Below are 22,088 nucleotides of genomic sequence, written 5' to 3' on the forward strand. Positions count from 1 at the left end.
CCACTCCTCAGTGCGCCCCCAGAGAAAAGCAGTCAATCACTCCTGTCTCCCCAGTCTCCGGCCGCACTCCGTGCTCACCCGGCCTGTGACCAAGCGTTTCTATCTCTGGCACATGTCCCCATGTGGAGTCTCCAAACCCAGCAGTTTCCTGAGGTGCGCTCCCGCGTTACTCCTCCAAGGGAGGAAGGGGAATCTCCCCGGATCTGCCGCTTGTTGGGTCCCTGCTGGAGGCGCAGTGGCCCAACTGTGCCGCAGATCACAGTTTATGTCAACCCTGAGCTGAAAGCCCACTCCTTGGCTCCGTCTCTCCAGCCAGCTTCCCTGTTCCAATACTTGGGAGCTCTGCCGCACTCAGGCACCCCCCGGTCTTTCTATGACCCCAAGGGTCCTGAGACCACACTGTCCCACCGAGGGTTCCACCCCCTGCATAGCTACTGGAGCAACATCCCTCAGCAAAGCTGACTTCTAAAATTACGATTTTGTGCTCTTCTGCTGTATCACTTGCCGGTAGTGGCTGACGGAGGCCCCCTCCCCCACCATCTATCTTCCTGAATATCACCTGGGATTCACTTCTCCGCATGTCCTACCTTTCAGAAAGTGGTCGCTTTTCTGTTCAGAGAGTTGCTGCTATTCTTTTCTTTGATCTCCTGTTGAGTTTGTTGGTGTTCAAAATGGTTTGATCCCTATCCAGATGAATTCTTGGGACCGGACAAAATCCAGGTCTCCTACTCCTCCACCATCTTGCTCCTCCTCTGTTTACCTTGTTTTTGAAGTGTCTGTCTAGATGCTTGCCCTTGTTTTAGAGTGGGTGTCTGTCTTCTTAATGAGTTGTAAGAGATCTTTATATAGTCTGGATACAAGTCTTCTGTCAGATATGTATATTATGTGTGTTTTCTTCCAGTGTATGGTTTTCCTTTGATATTCCTAGTGGTGGTATTTAAGCAGAAAATTTTAATTTTGATGAAGCCCAGGGTATCTTGTTTTTTTTGTAGTTCATGCTTTTTGAGCACTAAGACAATCTTTTTATCCTATGAGTGCAAAGAATTTCGCCTACCTTTTCTTCCAGATGTTTTATAGTAGTTTTAGTTTCTGTATTAAGTTCCATTATCCATGTCAAGATAATTTGGATATAATGTGAGGGAAAGGTTGAAGCTTATTTTTTCCCCTAAAGATATCCAGCTAATCCAGTACCATTTGTTGAAAAGACCTTGTTGTCTCCACAAAATTACCTTGGGACTTTTGTAGAAAATCAGTTGACCTTATATATGTAGGTGTATTTTGGATTCTATTCTGTGCCATTCATCTCTGTGTCTCTCTTTATGCCACATTATATTTTTATTACTGTGGCCGTTTTTGAATTTGTATTTAAAGTGTATTTCATGTAAAGGAATATTGTTGGGTCTTGTTTTTTTTTATTCATTCTCATAATTTCAGTCTCCTTTTGTTGGAATGTTCATTTATATTTTTACTACATGTTGATATGATTGAATTAAATTTGCCATTTTGCTGTTGTATTCTATTTCTGTCATCTTTTTTTCTTTTGTTCTTGTCTTTCTTTCGTGCTTTCTTTTCTTTTTGTCCTTTTCAAAAAGCCATTCTTAGGCGCCTGGGTGGCTCAGTCAGTTAAGCATCTGCCTTCGGCTCAGGTCATGATCCCAGAGTCCCAGGATCGAGCCCCACATGGGGCTCCCTGCTCAGCGGCGAGTCTGCTTCTCCCTCTCACCATCCCCACATGTGCTCTCCCACTCTCAAATAAATGAATAAAATCTTTAAAAAAGCCATTTTCAAGTGTACAGTTTAGTGTTAGTATCACCTTCGACACTATTTTTAAAAACTTTTCATCATCCCAAACAGAAACTCTGTAGTTCTCAAGCAATAACTCCCCATTTTCCTTTCCCCCCACTCCTTGTTAACCTATGTTCTTCTTTCTGTCTGTATGAATTTATGTATTCTAGATAGTTCATATAATTGGAACCATACAATATTTGTCCTTTTGTGTGTGGCTTACTTCATTTAGTGTAAAGTTTTCAAGGTTCATCTGTGTTCTAGTGTGTATCAGAACTTCATTTTTATGGCTGAATAATGCAGCATTGCATGTATATGCCATATTTTCTTTATCTGTTGGTGGATGCTTGGGTTGTTTCCACCTTTGACTATTGTAAATAATGCTGCTATGGGGGCACTTGGGTAGCATTGTTGGTTAAGCGTCTGACTCTTGGTTTCAGCTCAGGTCTGATCTCAGGGTGCTGAGATTGATGCCCTGTGTTGGGTTCCATGCTCATCAGGGAGTCTGCTTGAGTGTTTTTCTCCCTCTCTCTTTGCCCCTCCCCATCTGTGCACTCTGTCTCTCTATTTTTTTTTATTATAAATCTTAAAAAAATGGTGCTATGAATATTGGTATACCAGTATCTATTTGGGTCCCTGTTTCTAGTTCTTTTGGGTTTGGAATTGCTGGGTCATATGCTAATTCTGTGTTTAACATTTTGAGAATCTGCCAAACTATATTCCACAGTAGCTACCCATTTTATATTTCCACCAGCAATGTACTAGGGTTCCAGTTTCTTCACATCCTCATCAATATCCCTTACTTCCTTTCTTCCTTCCTTCCTTCCTTTTAATAATTGTCACCCTAGTGGGTGTGAAGTAGTGTTTCATGGTTTTGATTTGCATTTCTCTAATGACTAATGATGGTGAACATGTTTTTATGTGCTTATTGGCCATTTATGTATCTTATTTGGAGAAATGTCTTTTCAAGTTCTTTTCCCAATTTTTATTTATTTATTTTTTTTAAGATTTTATTTATTTATTTGTCAGAAAGAGAGAATGTGCACAAGCAGGAGGAGTGGCAGGCAGAAGGAGAAGCAGGTTTCCCGCTGAGCAAGGAGTCCTATGTAGGACTCGATCCCAGGACCCTGGGATCATGACCCATGCCAAGGGCAGATGCCTAACTGACTGAGCCACCTAGGCGTCCCCCTTTGCCCAATTTTTAAGTTGGGTTTTTTGTTGTTATTGTTCTTGAGTTCTAAATATATTCTGGATACTAGTCTTTTATCAGATACATGATTATACAAATATTTTGTCCTATGAGCCATCTTGCCACTCTATTGTTAGTATCATTTGATGCAGCAGTTTTTATTTTGATGAAGTCCAACTTACCTTTTTTTCTTTTGTTCCCTGTGCTTTTGGTATAATACTTAACAAACCATTGGTGTGGAATGATTTCACTTACATGTGGAATCTAAAAATCAAAACCAATGAACAACAATGACAAAAAAGAGAAACAGACTCATCTGTAAAGAACAAACTAGTGGTTGCCAGAAGAGAGGAGGGTGAAGGGGTTGGTTGAAATATGTGAAGGGGATTAAAAGGTACAAAATTCCAGTTATAAAATAATTCACAAGGATGAAAAGTACAGCATAGGGAATATAGTCAACAATATTATAATAACTACATTTGTTATGAGCATTTTGCAGTGTATATGATTGTTGAATCACTACATGAAACTAATGTAATGTTACATGTCAACTCTACCTCAATTAAAAAAAAAAGCATTGCCAAATATAGGACTTGATTTTCCCCTAAAATTTTAAGACTTTTATAGTTTTAGTTCTATTTCTGTAAAAAGGTACAAAAAAGGGATTTTGATGGGGATGGCGTTAGATCTTCAGATTACTTTGTGTAGTGTTGTCTTAAAATACTAAGTTTTCCAATTTATGAAGACAGTTTTTCCATTTATTTTGGTCTTTAATTTCTTTTGGAAGTCTTTTGTAGTTTCCTGTGTATAAGGCTTTTAATCTCCTTAATTTGTTCCTAAGTATTTTATTCATTTTGATACAATATAAATGGAATTATTTTCTGATTTTCTTTTTGAATTGTTCATTGCTAATATATAGAAATAGAATTTCTTTTTGTGTGTTGATTTTGTATCCTGCAACTTTGCTGAATTTATTTTTTAGCTCTGTGTGTCGTCTTTAGGATTTTCTGTATATAAGATCTTGTCATCTGTGAACAGAAGTAATATTACATCTTCTTTTCCAATTTGAATTCCATTTATTTCTTTTTCTTGTCTAATTGCACAAGCCAGAACTTCATGTACAATTTTGACTATAAGTGGAGAAAGCAGGCATTCTTTTTTCCCGATCTTAGGGGAAAACGTTCAGTTTTTCATCATTGAGTATGATGTTGGCTGCGGGTTTTTCTTGTGGGGCCTTTAATATATGGAGGAAGTTCTTTTCTCTATTTTAGTAAGTATTTTTATCACAAAAGGATGTTGAATTTTGTCAGATCCTTTTCCTGCAAACTGAGATGATCATGTGATTTTTTTCCTCCATTATGTTAATATAGTGTATTCACTGATTTTTGTATGTTGAACTATTTTTGCATTACAAAGGTAAATTCCACTTGTTCATGGTATGTAATCCTTTTAATGTGCTGCTGAATTCAGTTTGCTAGTATATTGTTGAGGACTTTTGCATCCATATTTATAAGGGATGTTGGCCTGTAGTGTTTTTGTACTGTCTTTGTCTGGCTTTGGTATCAGGGTAATAATGCTAACGTATAGAATGAATTAGGTAGTATTCCCTCCTCTTCAGTTTTTTGGAAGAGTTTGAGAAGTTTTGGTAACTTTTAATTCACCACTGAAGCCATTTCATCTTGGGCTTTTCTTTATTGTAATTTCCTACTTTCTTTTGTGTTAATCAAATACTTGTCGGTGGACCTTTTAGCTACATGTTTGCATTATTTTTGTAGGAGTTGCACTAGGGATTACAACTGCATCTTTAATTTAGCACAGTGTACTTAGTGTTTGTGTTAAATTATTTCAGGTGAAATAGTAGCTACTTTGAAGTCATTGTTTACTAAATCTCACATATGAGCTCACTCATGGAGTCCATTTCTATTGATTGCCTTCTTTTCTCCCATGAGTATGGGTCACACACTCTCATTTCTTTGCATGTGAAGTAATTTTTGATTGAAAAGTGGACATTGTAGATAATACATTTTAATCATTCTAGATTTTGTTTTGTTCTTTTTGTTGTTATTTTAGCTGGCTGAAAACTTGTCTGGTCACAAGCAACAGATTGTTTCCCCCTGTACTGTGTTGCCTTTGTCTCTGGCTTAGTTTTCTCAGCAGATGGATCTGCTGATGGATCACCTCTGTACCTCTGTAGTTAGCTGTCACCTAGAATTTTGGCAGAGTTGATACTAAGAATATAGGCCTTACCTCTCTACATTTTTAGTTTTCTTTTTGAGTTTCCTCCCTAAATTTACAGCTGCTCCCTCAGCAATAAGCTCTGTCCTCTGACACCTCAACTTAATAAAGCCGCAGCTTTCTGCGGCTTGAGCTGTGTATTGTTCGGGAAATGCCCTCAGTCTAAAAAGCGCAGTAAACTTACCTATCTGACCAGTCTTTTAAGGGCAAACTCCCCTCTGATTTTTGCTTTGCTTTACTCTGCATCCCCTTGGATCTTGCCTCTGCATGTATATTTCAGTGGTAAGCCAGGGATTTGAGTCTTGCTCCTTCTCTGGCTCTCTTGCTTTTGGAATTTCTTCCCTAAATTTGTGGCTAATCTGTCTGCCCCTGCAACCTCTAGACTGTAAGCCTGTATTTTTCTGCTGCCAGAGCTGTGGATACTGGAATTAGGGGTGTTGGTGGGAGTAATTCTGGTGAGTGCCCTGAGGCAAAAAAAAAAAAAAAGCCCAAACTTGCAATTCTTACCCATTGCAGTTTCTGTATTTCAAATGTAAACCTTCTTTAGTCTGTTCCTGCCTTTGGTCACTTTCCAGTGCCCTCAGATAGTGTGTTTTGAAAAATGGTTTATCTAGATTTAAAAATTATCTTCAGGAAACTATGCCTGACCAACTCATTTTGCCGTTAATGGAAGCTGGACTAAATTAATTTGTATTTGCCTGTTTCTCATATGCACTCACAGCCCATAACATTGAACAAGCATTTTAAATTTGAATCACTCTGAAAAATAAAAAACGTGTAGGTTGAGAATTCATACATTGTTTTTAGTTTTTAAATGTAATTAGAGGTAATGATAAATGCCAGACTTAAATATGTATATGAAATCTCAGTATTCCAAAGAATGAATGGATACAAGAATGTTTAAGAGAGTCTAAGTAACATACAAACTTAGAAGAATAAATTTGTCATGTCATTCTATCATTACTTTGCCTTTTGGAGTATTATTAAAAGTTATCACTTTGTTTTGAAAAGATGACATGTATTGTGGAAATTTTTCCTTAAAGACTGAAGTCAGTTTCATGGGCTCATTATTCTCACTATTTAACAATCTATATTCTAAGGTAAATACTTAGAAGAGCATATAGAAATTACTCTTTCTCTATGCTTAAACTAGTTTAAAGTAGCAATGCCATTTATCCTTTTCTTTTAAAGATTTCATTTATTTATCTTATTTTGGAGAGAGAGAGTGAGAACAGGAGGGGGGAGGGGCAGAGGGAGAGACTCTCAAACTCTGTCTCAAGACCCTGAGATCATGGCCTGAGCTGAAATCAAGAGGTTGATGCTCAACCAACTGAGCCACCTAGCCACCATTAGCTACTTCTAGTGGTAAAGTAGCATTACCATTTCTTTATTTAGTCTTTGAATTTATTTAATATGGGGATTCTAAGATTCTGGATGTTGTGCCTTGCACTCGTGAATCTTATTACCATTTTGACAAACTTGTTTTTGTGTCTATGATACAAAAAGCATCATGCTTTCCAGAAAATCTCATCTAAGTCTGTGTGTCTTCCAGTGTGGGTTTAGTCTTATAGTTGGCTTACTACTAGATAAGGATTTGTGGGACATTGACAAAGTGAACAAAGAAGGGAGCTTAAAGGTAGAAACCAGTGCTATTTTACAGGGAGAAATCTAGTTTGCTCAGCCTTAAGTAAGTTCTGTTCAGATTTTTAGATATTCATTTAAAAAATAAGGATTTAGTGATAACTATTTAAATTGATGGATTCTCTGATAGTGGTTGTACTTAATGGAGGTTGCTCAGCATTTTGAATTCTAACGTGTATGGGCCTAATAACTTTTAGTTTAGTCAAAGGATAGTGATACATTCTGTGGTTTTGTTCCTGACTTCAAGTCAGAGTAACTCAATAAATATCATGTGGTAAGCACAGATTTAATGGGCCCCCAAAGATGTTCATGTCCTGGTCCCTGGAGCCTAGTCCCTGGAACCATGTTACTTTACATGGCAAAAGGGAATTTGCAAATGTGATTAAGGTTATGGACCTTGAGATGGGGAGATTATTCTGGATTATCCAGGTGGATCCATTCTAAATATGTGAGTTTTTACAAGTAGAACAGGAAAGTTGAAGAGTAGTCTGAGAGATGCAATAATGGAAGAAGAGGCAGCAGAGATTTGAAGTATCCAAGTACTTAGATGTGAGGGCTTTGAAGATGAAGGAAGGGGGCCCATCTGCCAAGACATGCAGATGTCTTCTAGAAGCTGGAAACTGTCCTCAGCTGACAGCCAAGAAGGAAGTGGGGATGACCTCTGTCCTATAACCACAAGGAACTAAATTCTGCCAAACAACCTGAATGAGCAAAGAAACAGATTCTCCCCTAGAACCTCAAAGGAATGCAGCCATGCCAATACCTTGGTTTTAGGCCACTGGGATCCACTTTGGATTTCTAACCTCCAGAACTGTAAGATAATAAATTGGTAGTTTTCAAGCCTCTGAGTTTGTGGTAATTTGCTATGTAGCAAATAAGAAACTAATACATATAGCATTTGTACCAAATCAATTATCTGAAAGGAAGATTATTTGTTTTTCTAGGAAAGAGAATGACTGATCTTTAAAAGTCTGCTCTAGGAAGAGGTTGGAGTCAAAACAAAAAATATACACCCACCCACCCACCTACCCATAGTGTTTTAATGTGTCTTGTCTCTCCTTATAGAAGAAGAAAGTGCCAGAGTTATATAAGGGAACAGACACCATTTTTATACACAGATACAAAATGTTAACTGGTGGTTTTAAAGTAAACAGCTGTAATGGAATCCTACTTATAAAATATCCTGCATACTCTTCTGGTATCATGGCTAATGATACGTTTTTCTGCCTGTTGCTCTTAAGAAATAAAAAGTGGCCTCAAGTCACATTAAAGATTCTTACAGATAATTTGGAAATTAAAGAAAACTTTTTATTCTAACCAGATTTATATATTCAGTACTATGCTGGTAGATATGTTTTAAACCCTACTTTGTGCTCCTCTCTAGGACTGTTTTAGAGTTACGCAGATTGATAAAATCCATTCTTGGTCTTTGGGACATTTGTAACATGTTTCCCCAGGTGAGATTACAGATGTGGTAGAGTCTGGTTATGAGTCACAGGTATACTTAATTTCTAACAGATATAAGAATAATATTTAGCCAGGATCTTGATGCAGTAGCAGAATATTTTCTTTGGAGTGCCCTCTGAAAGTTAGTAGCTCAAAATCTATTTGTTTTACACTGTGTTCTGAGGAGTCCGAGGTATTTGGATGAAGGGAATGTTGAATTTCTTGACTCTGATCCCTTAATTTTCTTCATTGAGAATAATCTGCTTTTATCTTGCTTATTAATTTGGGTTTGGTAAAATAATTCGTTTGAAAAAGAAAAAGTTATATTGCTAAAAGAAGTTTGAAAATTGGTCATATTATTTCTTGGGAGATGCCTTAGATCATTGAGTGATCTGCAGAATCCAAACCTTCGCTTGGAAGGACTTGAGGAAGAGTTTTATCTTGGGACAGAGTGGAGAGCATGAATGGTTAAATTATCTATCTACAGTTTAAAGAGTAAGTGTTAGTGGGATAAAATGGTGTTTTATTGGGATGTGCTGTATGATGGCCTGCATCCTCCAGCTTGATCCAGTTATGCTTTGGGAATGGAAGGCTAGCCAAGATGATGATCTCCTCTTTGGAAGATAAAGGAGAGAAGTAACCTCTGCCTGGTTTCCTCCAGCTATGGTAATTGCTTGACAGAGAGCAAAGGATAGAGAGAATGTATTTTGTTTGTTGTTTCTTTATAAGATTTGGGAATACTTAAAAATAGTCACCTAATAGAGACTTTCCAACTAAAGCTAAATAATGAGATTGATATTTTAGAGTGAGCTGTCTGTAAGGCGAAAATAAAAACTGAAAGTTGTTGAGAAGACTTCTACTGAGGGTAAATAACTTATGAATAAATCTTGTTGAATGGGTATACAGAGGCTACTTATTTTAATGTAATAACCAGAACAACACAGTATTCATAAACTTTTCTTTCATCAAAGTAATATTCACTTTACTAACACTTTAGAGACTTCAAAACATCATAAAATTATACCTTAAAATATCATAATTGTTCCTGCTATGTAATTAAGAGATAGGAAAACATAGGCTTTGAAACTGTCTAGACCTTGGTTTAAATCCCATTTCCATCTCTCGTGATAACTGTGAATTTCAAAAAGTTAACTTCTCTCTGAGACTTCAAAGGACTGTAGGGTAGATTTAATGAGACAGAGTTTATAGATTGCATTTCAACTTATTATATAATAGATACCCCAAATATTGCTTTCTTCTTGTTTTTCTTTCTTTAGAAATAGAAGTAAAGAACAAATTTGTATGATACTTTGAATGTCCTATTGGGTATACATCATCTGTGGTTGTGTTCTACTGTTGTAGAGTGCAAAAATGCTATCTTTTTTTCCTTTCCAAAAATCACCTCATATAATGTACATTCATTGTGCATTTTTTCTGGTAACAAGATATTTAAGTATTACTGTAAAGATTTTTCAAGTTAGAGATGGCTACTGGAGGAGAATAAAAAACATTTAAGAAAAGTAAATATCAAGACACAAATTCCTACTGAAGCTGGAAGGAGTTGTACTTTTTTGAGGAGCTAGAGTAATCCGTAGTGATTCCTTTTTTATAACTACATCACATAATTGAAAGTACATTTGTTAATTTTTTTTAAAAAATAAAATTTCAGTGAAGTGATAAAACCTGCCATTTGATTTCTTTTTTTAATTTTATTTTATTAATCACCATACATTACATCATTAGTTTTTGATGTAGTGTTCCATGATTCATTGTTTGCGTATAACACCCAGTGCTCCATGCAGAACGTGTCCTCTTTAATACCCATCACCAGGCTAACCCATCCCCCCACCCCCCTCCCCTCTAGAACCCTCAGTTTGTTTCTCAGAGTCCATCGTCTCTCATGGTTTGTCTTACCCTCCGATTCCTCCCCCTTCATTTTACTCTTCCTACTATCTTCTTTTTTTCTCTAACATGTATTATTTGTTTCAGAGGTACAGGTCTGTGATTCAACAGTCTCACACAATTCACAGCCATTTGATTTCTGTTGGCAAGTACTGTGTTAAGTATTGTATACACTTTATCTCACTGAAGCTTCACAACAGTCCCCTGAGTAGATATTGTTACCATTTTACAGAACAGTCTTCATGAGATTAAGTAACATTCCCAGGAGCAGGCAGCTAGTAAGAAGAGGATCTCTACTTGAACTTAGTACTTACTTCCTCTGCTTGTACTCTGGTGGATGAGAACCAAATGAGAACCAAAGTTCTGTGTGTGAGACAAAAGTATTGTGTGAATTTGGGACTTTCATAAATTTTGGGTGGGGGCTATAACAATATTATTTGTCGGTGGAAGTCGACTTGTATAACTTAAACTTAAAAAAAATATAATGGTGCCTCCTCTCCTTTGTGATGCTGCCTGCCCTTTTCTTTTGAACAAATATTTGTCCCAGCCAAGATATGAGATTGGTTTGGGATTTCAGTGTGTTCCTTTTGAGTATTACAAGATAAAAATACATCATAGTCAAGGATTTACATTTTGCTTTTAACACATAAACATGGTATATTCATAACCACCTCATGTCACAAGTCCAGGTGGTAGCAGTCAGGGTCATGTGAAATATTACGTCAACTGTGCTTCCTGGACTTGTGCATTCACTGACCTTGGGAATAGGCAAGCATTTCACTTTATTTTTCCAACATTTCGTTATTTCCCCAATATCATTCACCACACATTGGAAATACCCTACTGTTTCATAATACATTCTTTTATTTGTTTTGAGTCCTTAATGGTTCCCCCCCAAATCACATTATATAATGTACATTCATTGTGTCACTTGTCTATTCTTATTTTCCTTTTTTTAAATCTTGGGGTTAACTAGTTTTTTGGGGGTTGCATTTAGTTAATTTTTAAGTTACTTTTTAATTAGTATTTTTCTAGGTTTTTTTATAGTTTTTTTTTTAAACATGTTATTTATTTATTTGACCGAGAGAGACAGTGAGAGAGGGAACACAAGCAGTGGGAGAGGGAGAAGCAGGCTTCCCGCTGAGCAGGGAGCCTAATGTGGGGCTCGATCCCAGGACCCTGGGATCATGACCCGAGCCAAAGGCAGATATTCAACGACTGAGCCACCCAGGCACCCCTTTTTTATAGTTTTTAATAGAAAAACAGAATTGGACATACTGCATTTTCCATGGACATTTTTTCAAGGCTGTGTGTTTATATAACTTTGTGGGGTATCTCTAATTCTGTATTTGAATGGTACTGAGTTGTTACTACTACTCTTTGGATTTTAGTTATTTTCTTTTTTTTAATTTTAAATTTTTTTGAGTTTTTATTTTAATCCCAGTTAACTTACAGTATTATATTAGTTTCAGGTGTACGATCTAATGATTCAGAATTTCTATACATCATCCTCTGCTCATCATGACAAGTATACTCCTTAATCCCCATCACCTCTTTCTCCCATTTCCCCATTCTGCTCCCCTCTGGATTTTAATTACTTTCTATTAAATATCATGTTGTATTTTAAGTCTCAGTGAAGGGTATCTGATGGAAGATCTTCTGTGACAGGGGATAAAATGAGTGGAGTTGTATTTTAGGAAGTGGAAAATAGAAATTGTGAGAGCTTGAGGTAGAGAGACCAGGTCAGAGGCTGACACAGTGGCCTGGGTATTGAGGGCCTAAATTATGATGATAGAAAGTGTAAGTATATGTATTTTAGATGCCATCACACATTGTCAAATCTAGAAAGATGCTCACTGGGCTTTGGGTTTAAATTAAATTTTTTTTTTTTTTGCTTGATAAAACATGAATATAGCCTGTTTTCCAGCTTTATCTCTCCTGCTTACATATTCATAGTCTGTGCACCAGCCAAATTGAATTGTTCCCTGGTCTGGAGTGTTTGTTTTCTTGTTGCTCTGTAATTGCTCATGCTTGTGTCTCTGCCTGGTATGCTGTTGTTGCCCAGATGCTGTCAAAGTTCATTTCAATTGCTGTTTCCTTTCTGCAGCTTTTCCAGGTACAGTAGTTCCATCTCCCCGCCAACTTTATCTGCAGAGGGTACATTCCAAGATCCCCCAGTGGATGCCTGAAACCACAGATAGTACTGAACCCTATATGCATTATGCCTTTTCCTATACATACATACCTATGATAAAATTTAATTTATAAATTAGGCACAGTAAGAGATTAACAGCAATAATTAGGAAAGGGAACAATTCTAACAATATACTGTAATAAAAATTATGGGAATGTGGTCTCTCTCAAAAATACTTGGTGTGCCTATACCCCCTCCTCTTCTTCTTGTGATGATGAGAGATGATAAAATGCCTACGCGATGAGGTGAAGTGAGGTGAACGAGGTGGGCACTGTGATGTAGTCTGAGGCTGCTACTGGCCTTCTGATAATAGGTCAAAGGGAGGATCATCTGCTTCTGGACCATGGCTGACTGGGGTGACTGAAACTGCAGAAAGCAAAACTTCAGATAAGGGGGTACTGCTGTACCTGTGCTCCCTTTACTTTGTGCCCCATTGCTCTTTGTTTATACTCTGATTGTAGTTCTGTTTTGCCTTGTGATATTGATGTTGACATACTTGTCTTATCACCACCACTTTTGTAAGCTTATACAACTCAAACCTTTTATGAAATGTTCAAATTTGAGCAGATGAGGGTTAAGTGCTATTATAACAGGCCATTTAAAATGCTTTAAAGATTTTTTTAATGTTTCCAAGATAACAGACTTGCTTGTGATAGTAACTAGGATTTTACAGTTATTGCTGCTTGGCACATTCATCTGGGCACTTTGTGAATCTGCCTACTAGATCCTGTGACATATGTTACAAAGTTTTTAGAAACATTTATGGAGTTTGAGAAGTTTGTTGTATTTAATATAAATGGTATGGATAGAAGAATACTATATTTAAAAGTAAAAGCTACTCATATCTTGTTTCTTGTATCTGACAACTGTGATGAAATATTTACATGGTGTCTTTTATCATGTAGTTGAAGGTTCAGTTCTTTTCTTTTAGCTCTTATTGTATCTGATCTCACTGTATCTTTGAATCATTGGTAGGAAGATGTTTTAATGAGGATGAGATATTTCAGGCAGAGTAGATTTATCTTCAAATTAGTTGATGAAAATTCAGTTCTTTAACTTGTCGTTTCAGAATTTGCTAACAGCTACCTCTGTGCAAGAGTGGAGTGTCGTGATGTTAGTCTTTCCCTCAGCCTAGGTGGTTATTACTGTTTATGGTTTTGCACTTAACTATTTTTATGCCAATTGTTTTTTTCTAGAATTTTGTTGAGAGAATATTAAGGACAGTTTTCTTTCTTTCTTCCTTTTTTTTTTTTTTTTTTGGAGAGAGAGAGAGACAGTGCATGAGTGAGGTATGGTGGTAAGAGAAGCAGAGGGAGAGGGAAAGAATCCTAAGCAGACTCCACACTGAGTGCAGAGCCCGACACTGGGCTGGATCTCATGACCCTGAGATCATGACCTGAGCTGAAATCAAGAGTTGGCTGCTTAACTGACTGAGCCACTCAGGCATCCCAAAGACAGTTTTTCTGAAGGCTAATCAGTCTGTCTATTTCTCTTGATTAGAGAATCTCAGAAGGTTGGGGAATGGAGGCAGGAGAGGAGTAAGCACATCAGAATTAACTGGAGACCTTGTTTCGTTTTTAAGAATGCTTGTCTTATTTTCATTTGGAAGTGCCACATCTCTCTCCCACCCAGTCTCATTGACCGCTTAGATGTATGTGAAATGGTTGAGATCCACTGCTTTAATTTTCTGGAATCCATCCTTGGATTAAACCAAAATTATATTGTATTATTATAGTGTATTATTCTTTACCATGTAATTCTTTTTACTGAATTTCCCTTTAGTTTGATGCTATTATTATTCTTTGAAGAAAATTATAATCAGCCTTGTGAGACTTCTTGCCTTTTCTGTAAGATTGTTGTAGCCATTTTTGTACATTGGAGGACATCAGTAATTGTCTAAGACTTCGATTGTCTTTAAAGTTGTTGTAAAGGGGCATCTGTCTGGCTCTGTCAAAAAAGCACGCAACTCTTGATCTCAGGGTTGTGAGTTTGAGCCCCAGGTTGGGTGTAGCGATTACTAAAAAGTAAATAAATAAACTTAAAAGATAAGGTCATTGGGGTGCTTGGTGGCTTAGCCGTTTGAGCTTCCGACTGTTGATTTTGGCTTGGGTCATGATCTCAGGGTCCATGCTCAGCGGGAAGTTTGCTTGAGATTCTCTTTCTCTCCCTCTACCCCTCCCCCTGCTCATGTGCATGTTTGCTCTCTCCCTCTCTCAAATAAATAAATAATAAATAAATCTTGTTAAAAAGCATTAAAAAAATAAAGTTGTTGTAAAAACATCATTTACATGTTATGTACTTTCTGAGAAGATCCATGAAAGACATTGCAATCTGGTCTCAATGTTGTGAACACTTAGTACTTCTACTGAACAGTGAGAGGATCTTTATTTTATTTGTGCTAAGAGTCACTTATCCCTTTTCTCTCCTTATATGATCTTATAGAAAATATAGGGACAGTTTTTGACTTATTTCCTATAAGAATGCAGGGCTTAATGGTAAGCATTTTGTTTTCTACATTTCATACCAGACTTAACTTCTAATTTTTTTCATTCTTTTAATCCTTATTGCTCTGATTTTATTTTTCCATTTAATTGTATCTAAAATTTTATGCTTTTTTTTTAAAGATTTTATTTATTTATTTGAGAGAGAGAGAATGAGAGAGAGCACGAGAGGGAAGAGGGTCAGAGGGAGAAGCAGACTCCCCGCTAAGCAGGGAGCTTGATGCGGGACTCGATCCCGGGACTCCAGGATCATGACCTGAGCTGAAGGCAGTCGCTTAACCAACTGAGCCACCCAGGCGCCCTAAAATTTTATGCTTTTAAAAGTTGTCTTACATTCTCCTAAAATAAGGCAAGATATAATTAATGTGTAGCATTTACCAATTTTGCTTTCCTACTTTCTTAATAGTTTTTTTTTTTTTTTTTTTAAGATTTTATTTATTTATTTCACAGAGAGATAGCGAGAGCAGGAACACAAGCAGGGGGAGTAGGAGAGGGAGAAGCAGGCTTCCCCGCGGAGCAGGGAGCCTGATGTGGGGCTCGATCCCAGGACCCTGAGATCGTGACCTGAGCGGAAGGCAGACGCTTAATTACAGAGCCACCCAGGCACCCTAATCGTTTTTGTTTTTGTTTTGGGTTACATGCTCTCTTGAGGATCTTAATGAATTTGTAGCTGTTTGCTCCAGGGAAAATGCACGTATTCACAAATCCATGAATTTTGCACACAATTTCATTGAACTTTATGAGACTCCAGAAAACCCAAAACCAAAGTCATTGTTTATCTGGAATATATTATTTGGAAATGTTTTTCTGTAAGGTGGCTATATCTGATTACCTGTACTTTTGTTTTTATATATTTAAATTGTATTCAGTAGCAGTCCATTTTCATCAATAACTTGTTATGGATTGGTTCTGTGATTCAGTGGAAATGCTAAAAAGCAAGAGTGATAACAGAAGATAATATCAGTGTTATTGGAAAGAATTCTTAGTGAAAAGGTTAATAAGAAATGTTTCCAGGGTGGTGTTTCTGCAATACCATTTGAAGTATTTATTGAGTATCAGTGTCACTTAACTGTTATAAAACAGAATTGGAAATTAAAGTTGTCATAAATTATCAAAGAGGAGCTGAATATTCCCTAAATTGTTTTGATGGCACAAGGGAAATTATAATAACAAAGGAAAATATTTAACTGGACCCATCTACCTAACTTGAGTGACATCTGTTCAAAAGATGCACAGAATATAGTTTTTAGTATAGTTTATAGTTTTTAGTATTTTCACTGTAATTATTTTAAAAGTAATTCTTATCCCTTATGTATAGTATTATGTTTTAATAGAACTTTTGTTCTGAAATGAGCAAAAATGTGCCTGTACAGTACTTTTGGACAGAATAAAGTGACACTACAACAAATGGTAGCTGTGCAGTTTCACAATTAACTGAGTGTTGGAATGAAGTAAAAGTCAATAGCACTTTATAGTGTCATGTTTCATGTTTGGTACCATTTAATCATCTGAGTGTATGGTTTTTAAAGGAAACTTTAAAGGCCTAGATAACTTCTTTTAGGGAAATAAAACTTTAGGAAGATAGACTTGGCTCCAACCCTATTTTATTTCCTACAAGCTGTATGAAGCACAGCAGGTCGCTTCTAACTTCTCTGAGCATGTTTTCTCATCAGAGGAAAAATATCGGCAAGACTACCCTCTCAGTCTTGGTGTGAGGATTCATAAGATGATAACCTAAAGAATTAACACAGTAACTCGTTTATTACCACAGTAAGCATTCAGTAAGGTCAATTATGATTATTATTGAAAGATTTCTCACAGAGATAACTGAACATTGTGGATTGAGATAGTGTGTGGAATTCTAGAGGGAGAATAAAAATTCAGTCCTGTTTCAGGTTTTCAATGCTATAGGTCAACAAGCCTTGCAATATACCTACTATATGCCAACTACTGTGCTAGACCTTTTTCTAAGTCACTAATATTCATATTTCCATAATTAATTTCCTCCTAACATGAAAATAGTGTAGGAGTGATTAACAACTAAATACGTTAAAAAAGGGAAATGCCTGGGGAAGAGGCACCAGTTGAGTATGGGTCATCAGTTCTTCAAGGACCATCTAACTTAACAAATGTAGGACTGTGTACTAGCTGTGCTCATTCACTTAGGCGACAGCATTTATTGAGCACTAACAGTGCACTTTCTTGACAGTGCTGCACAAATAAACCCTCATCACTCTCTCCCTTACTATGCTTTAACTTTCTCTTAGCATTTACCATCATCTGTAAGTTCAGTGAAAGCCAGACTTCAGTGGTTCTTATTCCTACACCTGGCACATAGTAAATGCTCAATAAATATTTCTTGGATGAATGAATGAATGAATCAGTGAATAAATAAATAAAATTTTAGTTCTTAGGAAGCAAATGTCCTGCTGGATTATAGTATATATAATTCAACTAAAATTTTATTTGTTAAAATGAAATAAGCTTCAAACTTTTTTCTTCAGGAAGGCATTATGGCCTAAACTGAGTTCAGAGCTGTTTCTGTACCTTTTCATTATCGGTCACTTGACTTAATCTGTCACTTTGATATATATTCTATCTTCTAGTATAGAAAGTAGTGGTTCTTCAGCTTTAGTGCACAAATCACCCGAGAGTACTTATTAAAACTTATTAGTCAGAACGGCAACCACAGATATTCTGATTCATTAAGTCTAAGGGGGGAGGGACAGAAATTGGAATTTCAAACAAGCACCATAGAAGAAGATTCTGATAGAGGTAAGTTACGTTTTTGTTTTTATTTTTGGTACAATCCACTGATTTTAATCAGATACCTCCAGTTTTATGTGCGCTCATTTATGTGTATGTACGTGCGTGTATGTTCAATTCTGTGCATTTTTTAAATTATTAACGTATTTGTTTCAGGGGTACAGGTCTGTGATTCATCAGTCTTACACAGTACACAACGCTCACCATAGCACATACCCTCCCCAATGCCCATCACCCAGCCACCCCATCCCTCCCACCCCCCCTACACTCCAGCAACCCTCAGTTTGTTTCCTGAGGTTAAGAGTCTTTTATGGTTTGTCTCCCTGATTTCATCTTGTTTCATTTTTTCCTCTGCCTTGTTTCTCAAATTCCACATATCAATAAGATCATATAATAATTGTCTTTCTCTGATTGACTTATTTCTCTTAGCATAATAATACCCTCTAGTTCCATCCACGTCATTGCAGATGGCAAGATTTCATTTTTTTGATGGCTGCATAATAGTCCATTGTGTGTGTGTGTGTGTGTGTGTGTGTGTGTGTGTGTGTGTGTGTATATATATATATACACCACATCTTCTTTATCCATTCATCTGTCGATGGACATCTTGGCTCTTTCCATAGTTTAGCTATTGTGGACATTGCTGCTATGAACATCGGGGTGCACATACTCCTTCGGATCCCTACATTTGTATCTTTGGGGTAAATACCCAGTAGTGCAATAGCTGGGTCGTATGGTAGCTCTATTTTCAACTGTTTGAGGAACCTCCATACTGTTTTCCAGAGTGGCTGCTCCAGCTTGCAGTCCCACCAACAGTGTAGGAGGGTTCCCTTTTCTCTGCATCCCCACCAACATCTGTCGTTTCCCGACTTGTTAATTTTAGCCATTCTGACTGGTGTGAGTTACATTTTGAAAAATACTCTCCTAAACAAGATACATGGGGTCGGAAGTTTAAAAATTGTTGACTTCAATTTCACTAATATTTACTCAGAAGTTGGTATGTATCAGGCACTTTTTGGTTACAAAGGTTACAGTAGTATTATAGACTCTTATTGTACTGGGGGGATTAAAGACAGTTTTATAAAGTTAGGTAGCTATAGTTTGCTAGCATTTTGTTGCTTATAACAAGTGACAGTTGGAAAAAATTTAATAGCAGAAGAAAGACTACATTTTTTTATTAATTGGGTAAAATGTTAAAATGTAGACTATGTAATGTCTACAATGTCTAAATGTATGTTACATTTCAGCCTGTTTTAAGACATTAGCAATTTTAGGGGCTCCTGGGTGACTCAGTTGTTAAGCATCTGCCTTCGGCTCAGGTCCTGATCCCAGGGTGCTGGGATCGAGCCCCACATTGGTCTCTGTGCTCCACAGGAAGCCTGCTTCTCTCTCCCCCACTCTCCCTGCTTGTGTTCCCTCTCTTGCTCTATCTTTCTCTGTCAAATAAAGAAATAAAATCTTAAAAAAAAAAAAACATTAGCAGTTTTAGAGTGAAATGCGTATCTTTGGGTAGATAACCAATATACAATATATACACAGTATGAAGTATATGACAGGTGGGATTGTGTGTAATATTAATGGATGTGCTATATATATATATATATGTCAGTCTCCTATGTTTCTCACTCTTCTAGTCTGTGTCTAATGTCAGAACTCTCATTTGTTAGCATTAACATTTTTGAAAATTTATGTTAAATTAAAAAATTTTCATTTTGCATCTGTTATTAGTATTGTATGTCCATAGCTGTCTGAGTGGAAAGCAGTTATCTATGATCTTAATAAGATTAATTAAGATTCTCTTGCTCCTTTTACTTTCTGCCTTGAAAAATTGGTAGATGTGCTTTGGTAGTCTGCCTTGCTTAATGCCTCTCAGAAATATATGACATACTACTTTCATGGAAGCAGGGTGAAGAAAATGACCTCAACCCCAGATAGACTCAGCTCTCCTCCTTTATCTTACTTGATGCTTCAGGGTTTGATAGTGGTGGGAGTTGATATTGGTGGCAGTGACAGGAATGACAGCACTTTTTACCACTTGCTGGTGGAAGTACAAAGCTGTCATGCTTGAAAGCCATGGCTACAGCTTATGGAGGTCTGTTAAAAAAAAATGTGTGAATAGAAGGGTAGAGATACTTAGGATTATTTTCACACATTATTTTATCATGAGCAAGGGGATAAATATTGTTTAAGTTTGCTCAGCTCTTTCTCCCCTGCAAAAATTGAATATTCTTTAAAAGGTGAAAGTTTTCATATTAAGATGAGCCCAGTTTTCCATTTACTTCTCCATCTCAGTACCCCTCTGTTCCAAACGTTTATGAGTTGTTGTAACATCCTAATTTGTATTCTACTTTGAATCGTGAAAAATGTTATTATATTACTAATCTGCCCAGTTTATTAACTGGGGTTTCTTTAAAAAAATTGCTTTTTCATCTTTTTGAATGCTTTTTAGAAAAAATCTTCAAGGTAGTTTTCTTCTGTGAACTCTAACCCACAATGCTGTATTCCCATTTTATTTCTCTAAGAGCTCAGCATCTCTGCGTATTTTAGATCTTTTTCCCACCTTGTCTAGGTTTAATTACCTCCTTTTTCCCTCTTTTATAATATGGCCCAAGCTCCCTTTTCCCCTAACATTTATTATTAGTCATCTCATGTTTAGCGTTCTTGAGTTCACTGCTGTCCCATAGGGAGATTACTTACATTCACAAGGAGTACATACAAGTGTACTTTTCTGAGATGTAAAGAAAATAAGCTCCACAAGTTTTCTTTAGTTTTTTTTCTTTCTCATCTTATTTAGTGAAAAGGAAGAAAAAAAATACATTATGTCTTTTTCCTTGCTTCTTCTCCCATTTAGAAAAATAACCTGTCTTACAATTTGACAAGTTACCTTACCTTTTTCAAGATGGTCTTGAAATGTAGCTTCAAATTATTTGATTATAATAGAAAACAATTTAAGTATTTGATATTTTGTCAGTCATTTTTTAGAAATATTGCTATATGTTTTTTAGTTTTTAAAAATTATTTTTATGCAGTTAATAAAGAATGAAGGAGATGTGCATATGATGAGTTGGATAGATATTCATAATTATGAGGAGCAAAGGATGATATTTATATTTTTTACTTTATATACCTTGGCATTTTTCCATTGTGTATAAGTTTTTGTAATTAAAAAATTACTGAAGAAGAAAATATGTGTTTAGTGGAAAAACTGAATAAACCAATATGCAAAATATAGATACTTTAAAACATCAGTTTGAATTTTTCATTTTGAATAGTTTGTAATAACGAGAACATTTTTTTAAAGATTTTATTTATTTATTTGAGAGAGAGAGAATGAGAGAGAGAGAGAGCACATGAGAGGGGGAGGGTCAGAGGGAGAAGCAGACTCCCTGGCAGAGCAGGGAGCCTGATGCAGGACTCGATCCTGGGACTCCAGGATCATGACCTGAGCCAAAGGCAGTCGCTTAACCAACTGAGCCACCCAGGCGCCCCATAACTAGAACATTCTTGAATAATGTCATTTATTTCACTTAATTGAATTTTTTGCTTTGCCAGAAATTCTTTCTGGTTTTGTCCTTGTTATCCATGTACTTTATGCAAAACAATTTAAAAGTTCTTAGATCATTGAGGATGATCTAGTTTTTATGGTTTTTTTTTTTTTTTTGGCCATCATTTTTAATTCTTCAGTTTCCTATACCAGTTGTCTTTTTAGTCAGTTGATGTACCCTATTGATTCTGTCTTCACGTTGCCTGTCGCATGTGTATGCTCCTTTGCACAGCTACTGCCCGCAGTTTGCCAGGCCTTTCATTACCTGTCAGGGTGATCGCCGTGGCTTCCCATCTTCTGTGTCTTACCCAGCCAACAGTTTGGTTTCTCAGTTTCCTGAGACCTTCTGGTCTTACCCAATCAACCCTTTCTACATATTGCTGGTTGATGGATTGATTTGTAACTCATTTATCATTGTCTTATTCCCCTGCTCAGATATCTCTGCTGGTATTTAAAGCCTTCTTTCTGTTTTTGGACCCACTTTAACTTAGATCAACTTCTCACTATTATATTACTTTTCTTCTAAAGAGAACAATTCACCATTTCCAGATCTGCTTCAGTAGCTTTCCTCAACAGTGCTTTTATTTATATTGTTCTTAAATCCAACATAATTCCTTTCTTCTTAAGTTTATTAAGAAGGTTGCTTTTTTTTTAGTAGTATTTACTGCATTCTGCCTTTTAGCAGGTATTGCCAGACTTTTAACTACCTTGATTCTAGGTTAAGTTTCCAGGGTAATGACTTTATTCCATATGAATAAGCGTATCTGCCATAGTGCCTTCTACATTGTAAGGATTCAAATATTAATTGAATTACAAAGCTTACTTAAATGTACAATCAAGTTGTAATGAAACTAAATGTTTTATTAACTTTGGAAAGTAGTCTTC

At 36.5% G+C, this 22,088-nt stretch overlaps 1 protein-coding gene across 2 annotated transcripts in view; it reads left to right on the top strand.

The window, feature by feature from the left end:
- Positions 1–22,088, top strand: part of COG5 (component of oligomeric golgi complex 5) — a 310,225-nt gene that overhangs the window by 62,763 nt on the left and 225,374 nt on the right. The window lies entirely within an intron of this gene.

This window comes from Zalophus californianus, chromosome 12, assembly GCF_009762305.2.
Source record: "Zalophus californianus isolate mZalCal1 chromosome 12, mZalCal1.pri.v2, whole genome shotgun sequence".
In the NCBI taxonomy this organism is placed as follows: domain Eukaryota; kingdom Metazoa; phylum Chordata; class Mammalia; order Carnivora; family Otariidae; genus Zalophus; species Zalophus californianus.